Raw genomic sequence first — 16,030 nt, forward strand, 5'->3', positions numbered from 1 at the left:
GCATTTGATGTTCACTATTTATCTTTAGTATTTATTTTGGATGTTTTATAACTTCTCTGCTGTTCTACTGGCTTGCAACCAGGACAGAGAAACCAACATTGCTGTGTATTCCTCCCTGTAGATTCTCTGGCATGCAGAACCCACATCACCCCAGGTCCGTGCTGCCTTCATTTGGTGTCTGTCCTCAGCCTCTTTGCATTGGACCACCTTCCTCCATGTCCAATTGAAACAGACCTTTTTTGGCGATCTTTAAAATTATCTTCTGCTGGTAATTTGTTACACTCCCAATATTCATGAATTCTGCCAGTCCAGAACTAATTCAGAGGCTGGATTTGATAATTAGTGTGAGGGTCTTAGGAGAAGGTAATTACTGTGTCTTCTCTGCCATCTTGGCTCTGCCAAATGACTTGTGTTCTTAAAAATTTGAGGCAGTTCTAATAGAAATGGGGACTTTATGAGACACACAGGCTGTAAAACTTCCCCCAGCTTTCTGCTTCCTTTCTTTTTATTTTCCAAATGTACTTTATTAAAAAAACATAATAAATAAAAAGAAAAACAGAAATGCTATACAAAATGTAATGAAATAAAACAAAATGGAATATTATCATGTGCCCAGCAGAATACCGGGGAGGATTCAAAATATATGACAACAAATACTAGTTTAAAAGTATATATAAGTTAGTAAGAGAAATTTTATTCATGAGTGCCTGTCTCTTCTTTACTTGTAAATTGTTCTTTTTCTCTGCTTCATACCTTATTCACTGTATTCTTTTTCTCCCTTTCATCCCCTGCCCCAATCTGCTACCCTTCTAATCTTGTCAGCATTGGTATTTTTTGCACAAAATCTTTTTAATTTAATGCAATCAGAATTATCCATTTTGAATTTCATGATGTTTCCAGTTCTTTTTTGTTCATAAATTTCTCCCTTTTTCAATGACTTAATAAGTAAATTGCTCCTTCTCTCCTAATTTGCTTATACTGTCAGCACTTACATCTAAATCATGTACCCATTTTGATCTTGTTTTGGTATGGGAGCTAGCAAGCATTTTTATTAATTAGAATTCTGTAGCTAGTTCAAAGTTGAAACCTTAATTATTTTAGAAGAGAAAGAGGAGGAGAAAAGAGGGAGAAATATTAAGATAAAGAAAGGGTATAAAATACAAAGAAGAAAAGAGAGGAGAAGTAAAAAAAAGGAGGAGGAAGAGGAAGTGAAGCAGAAGTCAAAAAAGGACAAGGAGAAAGAGGAGCAGGAAGCTGAAGACGATGAACAGGAGGAGAAAAAGTACAAGGGATGAAGCCAAACAAGAGAGGAGGAGGAAAAAGAGGAGGTAGGAAGAAAGGAATAAGGGAAAAAAGTATACATTTTATATGCTTTATTCTCATTACTCAATTAACCCACATGTGTGACTACACAATTATCAGATGACTTGCTTCTAGTCATCTGTGGTGGAATTGGTAAGACGTTATAGGGAGTGCGATTGAGTGAATGCTATATTGGACTTAAGGCCAGAAATATTTTAAATGTAATCCTTCATCAATCACTATCTCACTGTAACTTGCAAATTTATTCACTCAATAAGTATATATTAATTATATGCTATATTCAAAGCACTGTATAATAAGAAGCAAAGACCATCTCTACCATTAAGGATCTAAAATTCTAATGGAGATGAACACATGCAAGTAAATATATACAATATATATACTAGATAAATAAGAACTAATTAACAGAGAGAAGGCATTAGAATTAAGAGAGATTGGCAACGCCTCCATTTAAAAGAAGCAATTTTAGTTGGAACTTAAATGCTACCAGGGATGTCAATAGACATAATTGATGTTGGAGAACCTTCCAGGCATGGGAAAAAAAAAAAAACAGAAAAAAAAAATCTGGAGCTAAGAGAGGGAGAGTTTTGTTAAAAAAACAAACAAACAAACAAACAAACAAAAACAGGAGGCTGTGTTGCTGGATTGAAGGTTATATGATAGGGAGTAAAATGTCAAAAGACTGGAAAGATAGGAAGACATTATGTTATGAAGAGCTCTGAATGCCAAAAAAGAGCACTTTGTATTTGATCTTAGAGGCAAAATGTAGTTACTGAAGTTTAATGACTAGAAATGATTGAATCTTTAGTATCTGCTTTAGCAAAATCTCTTTGGTGACCAGATAGAAAATGGGTATGAAGAAGCAGACAACAAGTTGAAGAAAGGACACTCACAAATAAGTTATTGTAATACTTCAGGCATGAAATGATGAGGATTTGTATTAGAGTGCTGACACTGTTAGAAGAGTGAATGGCACATAATCAACAGGTTTTACAAAGGGCCTTTGTAACAGATTGGATATTGGGAATGAGAGGTAGTAAAGTCAATAATGATTCCTAGGTTGCAAACCTCATGGATATAGAAAATGAAATTGTCTTGTAAAATAATAAAAATGATAGTAGGGGAAAAGCTGTATAGGAAAATATGAAGCCTATTTTGAATGTGTTTAAGATGTCTACTAGACTTCCTGCTCAAAATTTTTGAAAGATGGTTAAAGATGCAAACATGGAGGCCAATAGAGAATTTAGGTCAAAAAAAAAAAAAAAAGATTTGATAGTCACTATCTTAGGAATAGTAATTAGATAGATGGAAGCTGATGGGTTCACCAAGTGGAGTAGGATAGAGGTAGAAGAGAAGAGATTAGGGTTGCAAAAAAAATGAGGAAACTTACATTTGGAAGTTGTGATATACACAAGGATACAGCAAATGAGATAAAGTACTCTATTAGATAGGAGGAGAATCAGGAGAAAGTGGTAATCTGAAAACTCAAAAAGAAAGGATTACTAAGGAAGAAAAGTTCATAAATATTGAAAAAAATGTTGTAGAGAAGTCAAATACAAAGTGAATTGAGAAAAGCGCATTGTATTTGGCAACTAAGATATTGTTAACTTTAGAGGATAAGTAAGTTTGGTCAAACAATATGAATTGCAAGTTGTTAAAAATAGTGATTATACTGAAAGTGCTGTCTTTCTCAAAAAAAAAAATTAGCTCTAAAAGGAAGAGGAAAATTAGTATGAAAGATCAAGTGAGAGTTTTTTGAGGACTGGAGTGACATCGCCAAGTTTTTATGAAGTAAGGAGCAATACAGTAAAAGGGGAGAGATTTAAAATAAATTATGTTTAGGAAGACAGAAGAGACAATCGGTCAGAAGAGACTGAATGGAACAGAATTCGATTAACACATACTACATATTCCTTGGTGAGGAGTAAAGTCATTTTATCATGTGAGACATGGACAAAGTGAGGAGTAAAGTCATCTAATCATGTTAGACAGGGACAAAGAAGATAGTTGCAAAAGTTATATAAGTAATAGGAATAGATGAAAGATAATGAAAAGGAATTCATGGCAAATTATTTCATTTTTATGAAAAATAAAATGCAATTTTCTCAGCTGATAGGATGAGAGAAGGGGGAATGATTAGATATTAAAGCAGAGATAAAAAGATTTTGAAGAGCCATTGAAGAGAGTAATTACAGCTAATTGACAAGTAAGGTATAGAAAGATTACTTAGCAGTATTTAGAGTCAGTTGAGGTTGCAAGACATAAACTTGTAGTGTAGTGTTTCAAAATACCTCCATGATTTTCTCCAGTTTTGTTCAGTAGCACATGCATATTAACCAAAGTACAAGTGGTGGAGAAGCTAGGCGGCAGCACCAACCCTGAAGTCAGGTGGATCTGAGTTCAAATTTGCCCTCAGACACTTAACACTTCCTAGCTGTGTGACTCTGGGTAAGTCACTTAACTCCAATTGCCTTAGCCAAAATAACAACAAAAACAAAAGTACAAGTGGTGGAACTGATCCAAGAAGATGTTTTAGGAACCTATAATTGAAGTAAAAGGGCACTGAAGTAAAAATACTAGGCATTCAAGAGGACAGTGGAGAGTTGAATTGATTCAGTAATTTACCTTTTCTAAGTCCATTTTCCTCATCTTTAAACATCTTTTAAAAAAAATCACCTTTATTTTTTTATTTTTATTTTTATTTAATAGCCTTTTATTTACAGGATATATGCATGGGTAACTTTACAGCATTAACAATTGCCAAACCTCTTGTTCCAATTTTTCACCTCTTACCCTCCCATCCCCTCCCCTAGATGGCAGGATGACCAGTAGATGTTAAATATATTAAAATATAAATTAGATACGCAATAAGTATACATGACCAAAACGTTATTTTGCTGTACAAAAAGAATCAGACTCTGAAATATTGTACAATTAGCTTGTGAAGGAAATCAAAAATGCAGGTGGGCATAAATATAGGGATTGGGAATTCAATGTAATGGTTTTTAGTCATCCCCCAGAGTTCTTTCTCTGGGCATAGCTGGTTCAGTTCATTACTGCTCCATTGGAAATGATTTGGTTGATCTCGTTGCTGAGAATAGTCTGGTCCATCAGAACTGGTCATCATATAGTATTGTTGTTGAAGTATATAATGATCTCCTGGTCCTGCTCATTTCACTCAGCATTAGTTCATGTAAGTCTCTCCAGGCCTTTCTGAAATTATCCTGTTGGTCATTTCTTACAGAACAGTAATATTCTATAATATTCATATACCACAGTTTATTCAGCCATTCTCCCACTGATGGACATCCATTCAGTTTCCAGTTAAAAAAATCACCTTTAAAATGAAGTGCTAGACTTGATAATTAAACTTCAAGTTCTAGTGGCATATGTAGACCATCAAAAATTTTATTTAGTTTCCCAAATGAGATTCAGCTGGAGTTCCTCTGACCAGAATTTGGAACTGGTTCATTTGTCATCTGCAATTATAGGATACTACATTGATGTTGGAAAATACCTCAAAGGCCATATAGTTCAACCGTTCATCTCAGATACTGTTATTTAGACCCAAATTGAGGTTTACAGGAAACAATAAGGAATTTGAATTTTGTCTTAATGATGATGGGGAATCATTTGTGTGTGTAAGTGTGTGTGTACATGTACACAAACAATTTAAACTGTGAATAGCATAGTTAAACATAGATCTTAGAGGGATTATTTTGGTAGTTGCTAAAAAGATATTTGCAAAGGTAAGAAGTGGTTACAGATCATTCATTTAAGATTTTATTATGTTAAGCAAGATAAATTCTGATTTAGAATACATGAGTTTTGGCAACTCATTTGATAACAGCATAAAGAAGCAGAAGAATCCAAGATTTCTCTCGAGAAAAAAAAGTGTCAAAAGGAGCCAAGAAACAAAAAGACAGAGACAGAGACAAGGAGGTCAGCACAGGAGAGAAGACAAGAGAGGAGGTCAGGAATTACACATTCTAGTTGAAATGAAAAAGAATAAATTAATGAATACAAATTTTAATTGTTTCTTACTAAGGTAAAAATCTGTAACTTCATTAAAGATTTAAGAAAATAAAAATATAGATGAGACGCATAAAAAGGCATTAGGTGGAATAGACTTGGAACAGTTATCAGGATTCACCTTACAAAGGAGAGAGCCCAATAAATATTAGACAAAAATGCATATGCAATTGACTCAGTCATCAGAAACATTTTCTTTAAATATAGAGAAATGTTAGAACAGGAGAGAAGATTATAAGAATGTTTATTAGATATGCAAGGCAAAATAAAAGTCTACTATCCAGTTTATGATTCATTAGTGTTCTAGGTGTATATTTTTCTTCAGTGTTTTCAGCCCTGAAAGTACATACAAATGTTTAATTAAATCCATTTTCTCTTTCTATAAAATAGCTATTTCTGAATTTATATGAAAAAAAATCATAGCATTTTCTTTCCCACTCCCAGCAAGTACAATCACTACCAGAAGCAGCCATATAAAAGCCATTATCTAGCAAATTCTAGTCTTAAAGAAAATCATTCCCCCCCCCCCCCCGTTGACTTAACTGTGCTTGGGATATTTCTGTCCAAAGTAATCCAAACATAGAAAACAATGCAAAGATGTTCGTATATTTTTTTTCTGAAGTGAACTTGAAAAATGTCATTTGTTCTTTTATTGAGAGAAAAAAAAGGAAATCCAATAAAAATATAAATTTATTCATCTTACTTTCTTTCCCTTTGTTTTATACATGAACCAAAAGTGCAGTTAACCCTGCTGTTCTTAGAGAGGGATGAGGGCATGTAAGTTCTAGGAGAATGAAGAATATTAACTTTTCCTCCAATTATTTTGTTCTTTGACTTTTTATTTTTCTTAGAATCTTTCATATTTAATAATGTATTTTCCAATCTCTCCCTGAGGGTGAAAGTATTAAAAAAATTGCACTTGTAGTATGCTTTCTAGAGCCCCCAACTTGAGGTGCCAAAATGTACCATGCTTTCTAAAGCTCCCATGCCGGGGTGCCAAAATATACCAACTGGAATAGCTCTCTGAAGGATTTCAGGACCAGCCTGAATCCTTGGTCTTAGGGAAAGAGTGATGGGGTTGGAACCCACGAGGATGATCAAAGATGGAGTTCATTTATTTCAAGTCCTTTTAGCCCCTAAATACCTTAGTACAATTACACTACAGCACACTGAGCATGTGCTTTGAAGCACATGTGCTTTGAAGATATCCTACACACCTGTCAGATTGGCTAAGATGACAGGAAAAAATAATGATGATTGTTGGAGGGGATGCAGGAAAACTGGGACATTGATGCATTGTTGGTGGAGTTGTGAACGAATCCAACCATTTTGGAGAGTAGTTTGGAACTATGCTCAAAAAGTTATCAAACTGTGCATACCCTTTGATCCAGCAGTGTTACTACTGGGATTATATCCCAAAGAGATTATAAAGAAGGAAAGGGACCTGTATGTGACGAATGTTTGTGGCAGCCCTTTTGTAGTGGCTAAAACTGGAAACTGAATGGATGTCCATCAGTTGAAGAATGGCTGAATAAATTGTGGTATATGAATATTATGGAATATTACTGTTCTGTAAGAAATGACCAACAGGATAATTTCAGAAAGGCCTGAAGAGACTTACATGAACTGATGCTGAGTGAAATGATCAGGACCAGGAAATCATTATATACTTCAACAACAATACTATATGATGACCAGTTCTGATGGACCAGGCCATCCTCAGCAAATGAGATCAACCAAATCATTTCTAATGGAGCAGTAATGAACTGAACTAGCTATGCCAGAAAAAGAACTTTGGGAGATGACTAAAACCATTACATTGAATTCTAATCCCTATATTTATGCACACCTGCATTTTGATTTCCTTCACAAGCTAATTGTACAATATTTCAGAGTCTGATTCTTTTCTACAGCAAAATAACGTTTTGGTCAGGTATACTTATTGTGTATCTAATTTATTTTTAATATATTTAACATCTACTGAGTCATCCTGCCATCTAGGGAGGGTGGGGGTAAGAGGTGAAAAATTGGAACAAGAGGTTTGGCAATTGTTAATGCTGTAAAGTTACCCATGTATATATCCTGTAAATAAAAGGCTATTAAAAAAAAAAGGGAAAAAAATAAAATAAACATGTCCTTGCTATAGATTTCCAATCACTAGGGGCTAAAATTTCAAAAGCCAAATGCTCTAATACCATCTTAAAATAAGACGATATAGCCCCATAAAGAGTGCAACCCTTTTTCAAATCCTTGATAATTTCCAGATCAAAAGGAGTGTATCTTTTCCTGGCTTGACCTGAAGAATCAAATTCTTCAATCACAAGGTATGCTTTTATTCTTAAATCAGATATATCTTGTATATATATAGTATATATATATATATATATATATATATATATATATATATATATAGTATATATACATATATATATAGTATACATATTCATGAATAATTTTTCAACATTAATCCTTGCAAAACTTTTTGTTCCAAAGTTTTTCCTCTCTTCCCCCACCCTCTCCCCTAGATAGCAAGTAATTCAATATATGGTAAATATGTTAAAAATATAATTAAATCCAAATAAATAAAAATATAGATATATAATTAAGTCTAAAATATGTATACATATTTATACAATTATTATGCTGAATAAGAAAAGGCAGATCAAAAAGGAAAACAAAATGAGAAAGAAAACAAAAGGCAAGCAAAAAAACAACAAACTGAGTAAAAATACTATGTCACAATCCACACTCATTTCCCACAGCACTCTCTCTGGATGTAGATGGCTCTCATCATGACAAGATCATTGGAGCTGACCTCAATTATTTCATTGGAAAAAGCCACTACCATCAGAATTGGTCATCATTTAATCTTGTAGTTTCTGCGTTCAACAATCTCCTGATTCTGCTCATTTCACTAAACATAAGTTCATGTAAATCTCTCCAGGCCTTTCTGAAATCATCCAGCTATTTAGAGAGCCACACATAGTGGAGAACCCTGGGTGAGGTATAAGACCCTTTAGATCATTTGGGAGATAACTAAAAACCCTTACATTGAATTCCCAATCCCTATATTTATGCCCACCTGCATTTTTGATTTCCTTCACAAGCTAATTGTACAATATTTCAGAGTCTGATTCTTTTTATACAGCAAAATAATGTTTTTGTCATTTATACTTATTATGTATCTAATTTATATTTTAATGTATTTAACATCTACTGGTCATCCTGCCATCTAGGGAGGGGGGGGGGGTAAGAGGTGAAAAATTGGAGCAAGAGGTTTGGCAATTGTTAACGCTGTAAAGTTATCCATGCATATAACCTGTAAATAAAAGGCTATTAAATTAAAAAAAAAAAAAAAGACCCTTTAGTTCAGTAAAAGAAACCCTGCTGACAATGTCTCATTTGGCTTCCCATCCCATTTCTAAGGGCTCTTGGCCTTCCTGAGAAGTCAGAAGCCAAAAAAAAGTATATTATTGTCTGCCTCCATTCAATTTTCTCCAAAGGTCAAGCATATCTAACTTTCCTAGAATTCTATTTACCTCCTTAACTTATTTTTTATTTTGTGATTTGATTTATCTAGTTCTAAGAAAGATTGACATTCCCCACTAGGATAGTTTTGCTGTCTATTTCTTCTCGCATCTCTCTTAACTTCTCCACTAGGAATCTTGGTGCTACACCAATTGGTGCATCTATGTTTATTATTGATATTACTTTAATATGTATGAAACCTTAAAGTAGAATGTTGTCTCTGTTAATTAGATCTATTTTTGCTTTTGCTTGATCTGAGATTGTGATTCCTGCTTTTTTTTTTTAACTTCTGCTGAAGTACAATAGATTTTATTTAAGCCTTTTACCTGTACTCTGAATGTATCACTGATTTAAACATGTTTCATCTAAACAACAAATTGTAGGATTCTGTATTTTAATCCAATCTGCTATATGCCTCTGTTTTTATGAGAGAATTCATCCCATTTACATTCATAGATAAAATTACTAATTCTTTATTTTCTGCCATCTTGTTTTCCCCCAGTTATAGTTTTCTCTTCTTTTCCCCCCCTTTCCCTCCTCCTCAGTATTTTGCTTTTGCCCACTACCTCCCTCAACAGCCCTCCCTTTTTGCATCCCTCCCCTTTCTTATACTTTTTTCCCTCTACTTCTCTTCTGTCTTCTATTAATCTTCCTCTTTCCTTTTCCCTTTTCTCTTCTACATCCCTATAGGGTGAGACAAGCTTCTTTGTGAACCTAAATGTATCTGATAGTCTCTCTTTGAGTCAAATCTGATGAAAGTCAGATTCACATAGTGCTCATATCCCTCCCTTCATTTCCCCAATTATAATAGGTCTTTTTTTTCCTTCTTCATGAGATATTAACCCCATTTTAACTCCATTTTCTTCTTCTTCCAGTAGAATCACCTTTCCTCCTTTAGTTTCTTCTTAAGAGCATCACAAAAAAATCAAATTGTACTTGAACCCACTACGTATACTCAAAATAGAGATACAGATCTCAAGTTAAATATATCATCTTCCCATATAGGGATATAAGCTTTTTAACTTTTAAAAGAAAATTATATATTTTTTCCTTTTTTACATTTTTATGCTTCGAGTTTTGTATTTGAAGATCAGATTTTCTATTCAATTCTAGTTTTTTCATCAGAAATAAATGAAATTCACCTGTTTCATTGAATGATCACCCTTTTCCCTGAAGATGATGCTCAATTTTGATGGATAGTTGATTCTTGGCTGCAATACAATTTTTTTTTTGCCTTTTGGAATATAAGATTCTGTGGCCTTTGATCGTTTAAAGTGGCAGCTGCTAGGTTGTGGGTAATCCTGATTGTGGTTCCTTAATATTTGAATTATTTCCTTCTAGCTGCATGCAATAGTTTCTCCTTTATTTGATAATTCTGAAATTTAGGAATAATGTTCCTTGGAGATATCATTTTGGGATCTATTTCAGAAGGTGATTAGTGAATTCTTTCAATACCTATTTTACCTTCTAGTTCTGGGACATCCAGGCAGTTTTCCTTAATGATTTCCTGAAAGTTGATGTCTAGGCTATTTTTTTCATCATGGTTTTTAGGAAGCCCAATAATTCTTAGAATGTTTCTCCTAGATCTATTTTCCAGGTCAATTATTTTACCATTGAGTTGTTTTTCTTTTGTTTTCTTTTTTATATATATATTTGGTTTTCTTTGACTTATTCTTGAAATTTTATTGACTCATTCACTTCTCTTTGTTTAATTCTAATTTTTATGAATTATTTTCTTCAGTTAGTTTTTTGATCTCCTTTTGCATTTGGCCAATTGAACTTTTAAATGAAAAGTTTTGTTCATTGAAATTTTTTTTCATTTTACATATTGGTTTTTCAGTGAATTGATTTCTCTATCATATCTATTTTGTAATGCATTGTTTTCCTTTTCCCATTTAATCAAATCTATTTTAAGGAATTTTCTTCAGATAATTTCTGTTTTTTTTTTTTCCTTTTTCATACTCTCTTGCAAAGATCTGATTTCCTTTCCCCATTTTTCTTCTAACTCTCTTTTAAGATCCTTTTTGAATTCTTCCAAAAGAGCCTTGTGAAATGGTGACCAACTCAAATTACCATTTGGGATTTTGTATTGAGATGATTTGCCTTTCAAATCCTCAGGGTTTGTGGTCTGTTCTTTTTCCTCCATTAAAGCTGTCTATGGTAAGACATCTTTTTGTTTTCTTTTTTTTAAAAGGTTGGGGTCTGCTCCTAAGGCAAAGGGGCAACAAATGTTTTAGTTTACTCTGGGGCCAGTGATGCTATCTTCCAGTACTTGGTAGGTGTGGCCAGGTACCTTTTTTTTTCCCTTGGGTTCAGAGGCTCAATATTTGCCTCTTGTATTTGCTTTGGGTGTCTCACAGGTAATCTTTTGAACCAGTTGCTTGTAACCAGGACAGAATAGCCTTGTAGTAAATTCCCTGATTCATAAACATTTCAATGCTCATTGCCCTGGTTTCCTGGCCCAGCTCCCTGTCCTTTCCAGCCTCTCCCTCACCCAATTAAAACAAAGATTTTCTGAAATTTTTTCCAAGTATCTTCTTCTAGAAATTTGTCATACTCCAAATAGTTGTGGGTTCTGTCTCTCCAGAACCAATTCAGGGCTTGACCTGTTGTTGATCTGAAGGACAGTAGAAGGAGCTCAGATAGAAACATGTCTACTCTCTACCATCTTGGCTCTGCTCCCTCACCTCAACAATTTTTCTAAACCACTTTTTTTAGAGTAACAAGCACCAATAGGACATTAGAGATCTGATTATTCTTCTTGGGCAGCTTGATGACACAGTGGATGGAGCACCACACTTGGAGTCAGGAAGACTCATCTTCCTGAGTTCAAATGCAGACTCAAAGTCTTCTTACCTATGGAACCTAGGGCAAGTCACTAAAGCCCTCTTTGCCTATTTTTTTTTTCACTTGAAGAATGATCTAGAAATTAAAATGGCAAATTATTCCAAAATCTTTTTGAAGCCCAAATCGGGTTACAAAGAATTGGACATGACAAACAATTGAACAACAAGAATAAATGAATTCTCATCACATTCTGAGATGATTCAAAGCTAAGAATGATAATTAGCACACACAACAAGATAATTAATATTCAAAAGGGCCTTTTTATATGCTAAAAATATCATTTTGTTTTGATGGTTAAGTCATTTCAATCACGACTGAATTCTCAGGATTCCAGTTAGGGAATTTTTTGGCAAGGAAACTGGATTGCCATTTCTTTCTTTAGCTCATTGTACAGATGAAGAAACAGGCAAACATGCTTAAATGACTTCTCTGTGGTAATAAGTAATACCACAGGTATTAAGTGTCTCAAGTCTTGTCAATTACATATCTGACATTCTATCCTCTGCAACACTGGGACACAGTCCTATTTAAATAACTCAGATAAATGATAAAGAATGGTGATTTGATATTCTGTTTTTTTAATTATTTTTTTCCATTTACATGTAAAAACATTTTTTTGATTACACATTTACATTCTTTTTAAAAAAAAATACATTTCATCTTGAGAGGAAAAACAACTGAATAAAGTGAATATAGGATATATGATTTACTTTCAGTTTCCATAGATTCCTTTATGGATGCAGATGGTGTTTTCCATCCAAAGTTTGATGGAATTGCTTTGGATCACTGAACCCTGAGAAGAACCATTTCTCTCATAGTTGATCACTGAACAATCTTATTGGTGAAATTGTGAAATGATCCAACCATTCTGGAGAGCAATTTGGAACTATGCCCAAAGGGCCATCAAGCTGTGCATATCCTTTGATCCAGCAGTGTGTCTACTGGACTTGCATCCCAAAGAGATCATAAAAGAAGGAAAATGATCTACATGTGCAAAAATGTTTGTGGCAGCCTTTTTCTAGTGGCAAGAAACTGGAAACGGAGTGGATGCCACTCAGTTGGAGAATGGCTGAATAAGCTATGTTATATGAATTTGATGGAATATTATTGTTCTACAAGAAATGATCAGGAGGATGATTTCAGAGAAGTCTGGAAAGATTATTAATTTCCAATTGGTTTTTAGTCTATCATTCCAAAGACTTTTATTCAATGTAATTTTTTATTGCATCGTGATCTAAAAAAGGAAGCTTTTACAATTTCTATTTTTTTTTGTATTTGATTGTGAGTTTTGCATGATCTGATATATGCTCAATTTTTGTGTAGGTACCATTTACTGATGAGAAAAAGGTATAATCCTTTCTATCTCTATTCATGTTTTATCCATATCCAGAGATATGATACACAAGTTTTACAAGATTCTATTAACTTCCATAGATCCTTGTTTATTTTGTAGTTAGACTTATCAAATTCGGAGAGGGTGAGGCTGAGGTCCCTTACTATTACAGTTTTGCTAATACTTCCTTTAATTGGTTTAAATTTGGTACATGGTACATGTACCTTTCATATTAATACCACTTCATTGTGATTAGTATCATTTAACAAGATAAAGTTTCCTCCCTTACTCTTCTAATTAGATCTATTTTTTTTTTGTTTTATCTGAGATCAGAATTGCTACCCATGCTTTTTCTTTTTTTGTTTTAGTTGAAGCATAACAAATTCTGCTTCAGTCTTTTACCCTTACTCTGTAAATTATGACTGCTTCAAATGTATTTCTTGTAAACAACATATTGTAGGGTTTAATCTACTCTGCAATTCACTTCAATTTTATGAGAGAGTTCACTGCATTCACATTCACAGTTATGATTACCAGCTCTGTACTTGTCTCCATCCTATTTTCTCCCCTGTATTTACTTGTGTTCTCTTTCCTTCCTGTTCCTCCTTACTAGTATATTGTTTTTGACCCAACCCACAAACTGCCTTCTCTTTCATCCCCCATCTTCTCTCTTCTTACCCTTTTCTCCTAGTGTTTTTGCTCCCCCTTCTATATAGTCCCTTCTTTTTCTTTCCTCCTTCTTGTTCTAATTTCCTATAGGGTAAGATAAATTCCTAAGCCAAAATGAGTGAATATGTTATTCTTTCTTTGAATCAAAACTGATGATATTAAACTTCACAAAATGCTGCCTTCTTTCCCTCTATTGTAATAGGTCCTTTCTGGCTCTTCACATAATCTTATTTATCCCACTTTACCGCCTTTTTCCTCTTTTCCCAGTACAATCCTTTCTTCCCACTTCTTAATGGATTGTTTTTTCTTTAATATCATCACAGTAGAGTTAATTTATACCCACACCACCTGTCGATGTATGCATCCTCTAACTGTCCTAATAAAATATTCACTTCTCAAGAGCTATAAGTATTATTTCCCCATCTAGGGATAGAAATATGTTTTATTTTCTTACATGTTTACTTTTCTATGCTTTTCTTGAATCCTGTGTTTAAACCATATTTTCTGGTTAGAGCTGATCTTTTCAATAGAAATGATTGAAAGCCCCTTACTTCATTGAAGATCCAACTCCTCCTCTAAAAGATGATGCTGAGTCCTCATTGAGTAGTTTATTCTTCATTGTAATTCTACATCCTTTGCCAAGATCCTGTGTTATCCTAACTGATGCTCTCTGATACTTGATTTTTTTTTCTGGCACCTTGTAGTATTTTCCCCTTGAAATTATAGTTATGGAGTTTGACAACAATGTTTCTTGGTGTTTTCCTTGTGAGATCTCTTTCTGGTGATGATTAATGGATTCTTTCAATGACTATTTTGCACTCTGGTTCTAATATATCAGCGTACTTTTCCTTGATGATCTCTTGAAAAATGCTATCCAGGATCTTTTTATTGTTGTTGTTGTTGTGGCTTTCATATAGATCAAAAATTTTTATATTGTCTCTCCTGGATCTATTTTTCAGGTCAGCTGTTTTTCCATTCTTTTTAATTTGATAGATTCCAGAAGTCTCATAGAATCATTAGCTTCCAGTTGTCTCGTTCGAGTTTTTAATGTATAATTTTTTAAAATTTGCTTTTGTATCTTTTTCCCCATTTGATTATTTCTACTTTTATCAGGAGAAATTTTTTTTTCAAATTTGATCAATTGTATTTTTTAAGTCAATTTTAGTCTTTCCCTTTTCAAGTTGTTGACTGTCTCTTGCATATCTCTCATTTTCCCCCCATTTTTCTTCTCTCTAATCTATTTTTTTTTTATCCTTTATGAGAACTTCCAAGAAGTCTCTATGGGTTTGAGACCAATTCATATCAGCCTTTGTGATTTCCTATGTGGGCACTTTGTCCCCTTCTATGTTGGTGATTGTGCTGTCCTTGTCATAACAGTCGCTTTTTATGGAAGTATTATGTTTGTTGCTCATTTTCTTCTTCCTCTTTTCCCTCCTTATTTTGTGACTTTTAAGGTCTAGCTCTGTTCCTGGGTAAAGGGTGCACTGGCCCAAGCTTCTTATGTATATGTGAACCTTGACTTTGAGCACAGAGTTCCTTGTGTTTAGTGTATTGCTCACAGCAGGGGGTACCCTACCTGGTTTCTCCAAGCAATAGACTGTTTTTCCAGGCTGGCAATATGCTTTCTGCACTGGGATTTGGAAGATGCACACTGGTCTGCTCTGCTATTGAGCTGAGACTGAAGATCTTGGTTGATGATGTGCTATCATTAAGACCGTGTCACTTAGTTTTCCTGGACAAAATCTGAGCTGATCTGAACACTCCTTTCTGCCTCAATGAGATATTTATTTCTTGAAGAACTTCTAGTCCATCTTGAGATGGTGAGTAATTTCATTCCATCACATTCTGTTTGGAGGTTTGGTTTCATGTGTTTGAGGGAAACTGGGAAAACTTAAGCAGCTTCCTGTCTTCACTCAGTCATCTAAACTCTGCTCCCAGAAATCCTGATGTTCTGTTCTTGAGGGATGGTTTCTAAAAGCTTGAGATATTAGAGATCCTTGGGAGTATCCGACTTAGTTCCTGGCTGTCTTCAAAGAGAGGTTCCTGGAAGTAGAAAATCAAGGAAGACATCAAACCATAGGAAATCTGATGCTTTGATCAGCCCTTGTTCCATATTTGTTTAAAGAATGGGGAATTTTTTTTGCTAAAATCAGGACTTTCTGTCTGTATGTATGTCTCTCTATTTTGCTTTCTATTATTTTGTTTCTATTTAACTCTTTTTTTTTCAATTTATCACTATCTCTCTCTATGTGTCCCTCTCTCCTCCCTTTCGTCTTCCCACACTCTATATTTGTCTCT

This window comes from Sarcophilus harrisii, chromosome 2 (genome assembly GCF_902635505.1).
Source record: "Sarcophilus harrisii chromosome 2, mSarHar1.11, whole genome shotgun sequence".
In the NCBI taxonomy this organism is placed as follows: Eukaryota; Metazoa; Chordata; class Mammalia; order Dasyuromorphia; family Dasyuridae; genus Sarcophilus; species Sarcophilus harrisii.